Below are 6,824 nucleotides of genomic sequence, written 5' to 3'. Positions count from 1 at the left end.
GGCTTCCTCTCCGTTCACCTGAGAAACATTTCCACATCCTTTGAGTGTGGCCATGTCTGTCTGCACAACGTGGTTACACCCTTTGTTCTACATAAAGCACTGAGTGCTTTCAAGCAATCATGAGTCTCAAAAACTTATAAACTTCAACTTATGTTGATGCTATTTCTTCTGTGGTACTGAGGTTTACTGAAGAAGCCTCATCTATAATAATAATCCAGCAGATTGATTCTGGCTGGGTAGAATCAAAAAGTCATGCTTGTGTAGAGAGGGGATGTTGTAGATTCAGAGGAAAATTGCCTGGGACTATCTTAGTTCTCTTATCACCATTTTCTTTAAAATGCTGTACATGATCTAATATCCTCATCACTAGTAGGGAGAACTCTTGGAATATATTGCTAAGTTTAGCAAAACACAGGTTTCCACCAACACTAAAGCTAAGAATGCTATAAGGTAACATCTGAAACCTATAAAACAGACTTCCATACTTTGTCATAGTCTGCCTACCTAATGCCCCCATCAATATATTTGGTAAGTATATTGATTAATGAATTTTGTTCTATGACTACTAAAGTTCATGAGACCTGTTCCATGACAGAACTTGACATTCAAGCAACTTGAATCCATGTTCCTAGGTCAGGTTCACACATATTTAGCTCAGAATAAACTATTTCTTATTTTCTTTAACTCAAAGTCATTCTTTTTCATTCATGTTTCTTTCAAAAGGCATTACAATTCTTGTTTAATCAATAAATACACAGTATTTTTTATGTTGAATAAAGAATTTATATTTTAATACTGAAATGAATAAAATAAAGAGATGTTTAATATTTGCTTCCCTTCTGAATGGGATGAAGGTCCTTATGAATGAGACTTGACACAGAGTTTGGCCCCTTTCCCTTCTTCCTTCCCTTCTGTGAGAACACAGTGATTCTACTCTCCAAAAGTTAGAACAACAAAGTGCCAAGTTGGAAGCTGAAACTTAGTCCTTACCAGACATTAAACTGCTAGTGCCTATTTCATGGACATTCTGCTTACAGGACTATGAGTAATGAATTGGTATTGTTTAGAAATTAGATAGTCTGAGATATTTTACTTGTGTAGCAGAAACAGACCAGGAAACTACCAAAACTTAAATATAGTCATAGAACTAGGTATGATATATGAGAAAAAAATTGTTTTCAGTTGTTTGGAGTTTAATTCCTATGTTTACAATTCGACATGCTGTGTATTATACCCTACAGGGGGCTAAAGAGATCATTTGGAATTTTATGGCAAGTCTTCTGGTATGATCAAGATCAAAACAAAATATCTGAAGGGAAAATGACATCATATCATGAAGAAGAATCAATTGTAACTCAAACACATTCTTTAAAAATGTCAGATCAACTAATGCTCACCAATTCTCAAGAGCCTTGAACTTTGGTAGATTTAACTGGAAAAAAATTAGTAACTTTTAAAATTGCCAGATTTGTGGCTATTGCTAGCTCACTGTCAGAAGAAGCACACACATCTCTTAGGAAATACTTTTAAATCATTTGATATTAAATAATATTATAATTTTTTTTATTACTTGATGTGTCATTTTTCTACCTTAGATTTACATAACTTAGCAATACAGTATTTTTAGGTTGGGGAAAATAATGGAAAGATTTCTATCAAAACATAGTTAGAGAGACTGGTAAAATTTGTCCTGACTCCTCTCTATAGTTATCTTCTGTTCTGGGTGAATGTGATTATCATCTCCTAGGTCTGGTCTCTTAAAGATTACTCCTTATGGAAATGTGAATGTCATTCAGACTCTAAAAAAATCAGGACCTCCTAAAAGTACATAAAAAATCTCACAGTAAAGAATACTGGGAAAATTGGCAGGGGAAACCCACAGAGATGTTACATTTGGGCTAGACCTCTTTACATCCATAGGGAGTCTATGTTCTGTATATTTTAGCATGAAGGATAAATTAATTTTATAAAAGCTCTGCTTAAAAAAAAGGCAAATTTTATCTGAAGGTGAAAGAGTGCTCTACACTTTATAAAAAGCATGGGCATTTCTAAGGTTGCTTTTTCAAGGAAGATGATAAAATTATTTTCTCATTGTCCCAAGCAAGCAGTACAGTTCAGAAAAACAAAAGGAAAACAAGAAATCAATGCCCAGAATTAAACAGTTAAGCCTTGAGACATTCTTCATAAAACTAGAAAAAAAGCAGTCCTAAAATTCATTTGGAAGAATAAGACAACCAAATAGCCAAAGCAATTCTTAGCAAGAGCAGAACATAATACCTGATCTCAAATTACATTACAGAGATGTATTTTTAAAAGTAGCATGGCATTTGCATCAAAATAAACATGATGACCACTGAAACAGAATATAAGCAGGGAGAAAAATCCACATACTGAGAGTCATCTGATACTTGACAGAGATGCCAAAAATATGTGTTGCTTATGGTGGCAGGAAAATGAGTGTGCAAATATAGAAAATGAAATTATGTCCCTTCACAAAAGTAAAAACAAAGTGTTTCAAAGACTCAGGAATTCAATTAGAAACTATGCAACTGCTAGAAGAATATGTAGGATCAAAATTCCAACTTATTGGCATACTTACCAACCTCCTCAACAGGACCCCTATAGCTCAAGAAATAAAAATAACTAAGATGTCATCAAATTAAAAAGCTTATGTACAGCAAATGAAATGCTTAAGAATGTGAAGAGGGACAAAGAAGAATGGAACAAAACCTTGGCCATCTACTCCTCTGAAAGGGGAATAACATTCAGAATATATAAGAACGTAAACTGTGTAACACCAAAGGAAAAAAAAATTAGTAAGTTAACAAAAGAACAGACATTTCAAAAAAGGAAATAATACACAAATGACCAACAAATACATGAAAAAAGTTTAATGTTTCTTGAAATCAGGAAACTGCAAATAAAAGCCACAATCTGATTTTATGTCCTTTTAGTAAAAATGGCAATTATCAAGAATGAAAATAATAATAAATGCTGGGAATGATGAGGAGGGAAATGGACACTCATACTTTGCTGGTGGGACTGCAAATTGGTGCAACCACTATGTAAAGCAGTATGGAGATTCCTCAGAAAACTTGGAATGCAACCATCACATGACCCAGTTATCCCACTCCTCTACATATACCCAAAGGACTTAAAAATCAGCATACTGTAGTAATGCACCACATCAATGTTTATTGCAGCTCAATTCACAACAGATAAGACATTGAACCAACCTAGGTCCCTTTCAATTGATATTTGGATAAGAAAAAGTGGTAGATACACACAGTGGAATATTACTGAACCATAAAGAAGAATGAAACAATGGCATTTGCAGGTAAATAGATGGAGCTATAAGATATCATGCTAAGTAAAATAAGCCAGTCCCAAAAAACCAAAGGCCAGATGTTCTCTGTGACATGTGGATGCTAACATACACAATGAAGGGATAGGGGAGGGAAGAATAGAGGTCCATTGGAATAGACAAAGGGGAATGAAGGGAAGGGAGGAGCGATGGAAACAGGAAAAACAGTAGAATGAATTGGACATAGCCTTCCTATATTCATATATGAATATACAACCAATATAATTCTTCATCATGTACAACCACAAGAATGGAATCATAAGTTACACTCCATGCATGTATAAGGTATCAAAATATGCTCTACTGTCATGTATATCTAAAAAATTTTAAAATGACAAAAAAAATCAATGCTATGTGAGGTAACACACGAGACATTATTTTACTGTCGGTTTAATAAACAAATAAGTAAAATCTTTTAAAAATTGGGGGGAAAAAGTCTTAAAGCAGAAAATAATCTTTACTCTGTAAAGTGTAGCTTATGTGTGCTGACCGAAAGGAAGCTAAGGGGGCATAACCCAGTCTAGTGTTCTGTGGCTAAATCTGAGGTGTTAATTCCTGGGTTATTCAGCTATGTGTCACAGGGACCATCATCTACCCTCTTTCTAGATGAAGAAAAGTATATTTTGGCTCATGATTTCAAAGGTTCAGTTCATGGTCGGCAGACTCCATAGCCTTGGGCATGAGGTGAGGCAGAACACCAAGGCAGAAGGGAATGGGGGAGGAGAGCCACTCAGTTCATGGTAATCAGAGGGCAGAGATTCTGTGTGTAAAGGACCAGGAACAGTAATTCCCAAGGCATGTCCCCAGTGACCTACTTCCTCCTGTCATACCCAACCAGCCTACAGGAGTCACCCATTAATCCATTTAAATGATTAATCCATCAAATGGATAATGCTTCTGATTAATTTAAACTCTCATAAACTGATCATTTCACCCTTAACCATTCCTGCATTATCTCACACACAAATTTTCAGGGGATACTTCATGTCTAATCCATAACAATTCCTATCATTTGACCCCAAAGAGAAGTAAGGTATCAACTAACCATCTTGACTCAGCCTCTAAGGGAACAACAGATTACAAACTGTAGATAAAACATGAGAGGCTATTACTTTGCATTGAGCACCTGTTTGGCCCAAATATACCAGACCAAACAAAATGTAGTCACTCATGATACCTGCCACACAATTAGGATGAAACACTGAGTAATAAAAGAATGACTTTCAAGTCCCAGTTCTAACATGGACTATACGAGCTCAAGAATCAATGTGGTGACCGGCGACAGCGGTGACCCAGTGAGAGGAAGGCGGGGACGACAGCAGATTGCTGTCCTCGGACTTGGGTTGGAGTTGGAAATTTTAAGTAGTTTAGAGTCAACAATGATTCCAACCATGGGTTTGTCGGCCTCTACTCCTGCTGTTCCAGTTCAGGCCTCAAAAGCTTCAGATTATCAGACAGCATCACCATCTTCAGGATGCCCAATGCATGAAGGGAAAATGAAAGGCTGTCCATTGAGTGCGAAACCCTCTGGTCCAACCTGTGAGAGCAAAACATACTCTGTCCTTGCCCACTGAGATTGTGCATATGAGTATGTGGAGTGTCCTGTTACAGGTACTGCTGCTAAGAATAAGGAGAACCTGGATCCTTCAAATCTGATGCCACCACCTAATCAAACACCAGTTCCAGGTCAGCCCTTTCCTTTGTCTACCATCAGAGAGGAGTCATCCATTCCATGAGCAGATTAAGAGAAAAAGTGGGTTTATCCTTCTGAACAGGTGTTCTGGAATGCAATGTTGAGGAAAGGGTGGAAGTGGAAGCATGAGGATGTTAGTCAGAAAGATATGTATAATATCATTAGAATTCACAATCAGAACAATGAACAGGCTTGGAAGGAGATTTTGAAATGGGAAGCTCTTCATGCTGTGGAGTGTTCTTGTGGTCTATCATTGATCCAATTTGGAGGGAGCAAAAGAGTATTCACCAAGGGCAAGAAATCATTCCTGGATGGGATATGAGTTGCTTGCCCTTCTACAGGCAAGACTGGATCATCAACCGCTGTGGCAATGAAGTTAGATATGTGATAGATTATTACGATGGTGACGAAGTCAACCAGGACTACCAGTTCACCATCCTGGATGTCCACCCTGCCTTGGATTCGCTCTCAGCAGTATGGGACAGAATGAAAGTTGCTTGGTGGGGCTGGACATCGTAACCACTGTTTTGTTTGTGATGCAATGTATACGCTATTTTTTTTTTTTTTCTGAGAGATACATTAAACTATTTTCCCCAAACTGAATTGCACTCACTATGTAATGGGACCTTCAAGTGGGTAATCACACTTCATCCTCCACTTAGCAAAGGACTCTTGCTCCATTCAGTTTTGAGCTGCATTTTGCCTTGCAGTTTATAGCAGAATGTTCTAAGTTTTCTTCCCATTTTGTTTAAGTGGGAAGAAATCTCTTAGTTTGTCCCTTAGCTGCAATATTGCCTGTGTATTTCATCTATAAAAGTATGAAAAATTTCTGAAAAAGAGTTTTTAGAAAGTGAGGAAAGCTGCTTTTTTTCTTACTGTTTTCTCAGGAATATTTGAGAGGTAAAACCTGAAAGTCAGTGAACTGCTCATGAGCTTTTACCTGGTCAAAACTTTTAACTAAAATCATTTATTATAAATTAGCAATATATTTTTTTAAAAAGACTATTATTTCTGAAGTCCCTACGATTTAGTAGAGACCCTCAACAAAATACAAAGCCATACCCTTGCACTCAGCAAGACTAAGGCATGTCTTGGCTCTCTAAATTCTCATTTATATGCATTTTTCAGACTGGGCCTTGTTAAAGAAGTTTCAATTCACCATGAGGTGCTGATGCATATGCTTCGAAACATATATTTTAATTTTTAAAATACTTTCCTGTTGTTCTGATATGTAACTCTGCTCCCCCAAAATAGGTCTCTTCATTGTCCCTAGAATTTCAAGTTATTCCAACTTTGAATCCCATTCCTTCCTCCATTGGAAGCCTTCCCCCTGGATGGGCTAATCCAGATTAAAAAACCTGGCTCAAGTTACAGTGCCAGTGATTATATTTAGCTGAGTATTAACATTCACAAGAAGAGTATTTTTCTCACATTTAATATGTTCGCATCAATTTACTATCTCAATTTTTATGTTTTAAGAAAGCTTTAAGCTTGCTGTTGAAATTCCTTGTATCAGTAACCCAAAAACTGTTTGTTTTAATTATAGCAGCATGTTACAAATGACTGTTTTTTTAAAGTGCTAATATTAAATCCTTTAATTTATCCTGAATACTGTAGTGTTAATTAATGGATGGAATTAGCAGTCTATGAATGATTAATTTGGTATGGATTTCTTGGGTGTGTCAGTTTTGTGTGGAGTTTCAAGAATCCATCAAGCTTAAGTTCTACATGTCATTTTTAAATAAAGTTGATAGTTAACAAAAAAAA

The 6,824-nt window shown here is 36.4% G+C and overlaps 1 pseudogene; it reads left to right on the top strand.

Moving 5' to 3' along the window:
* Positions 1-4,755: 4,755 nt before the first annotated feature.
* LOC124988046 (holocytochrome c-type synthase-like) lies at positions 4,756-5,576 on the top strand (annotated as a pseudogene).
* The last annotated feature ends 1,248 nt before the right edge of the window (positions 5,577-6,824 follow it).

The sequence above is a fragment of the Sciurus carolinensis genome, chromosome 7, assembly GCF_902686445.1.
Source record: "Sciurus carolinensis chromosome 7, mSciCar1.2, whole genome shotgun sequence".
Classification (NCBI taxonomy): domain Eukaryota; kingdom Metazoa; phylum Chordata; class Mammalia; order Rodentia; family Sciuridae; genus Sciurus; species Sciurus carolinensis.
Note: the sequence above shows the minus strand (reverse complement) of the source record. Positions and strands in the feature narration are given on the sequence as shown.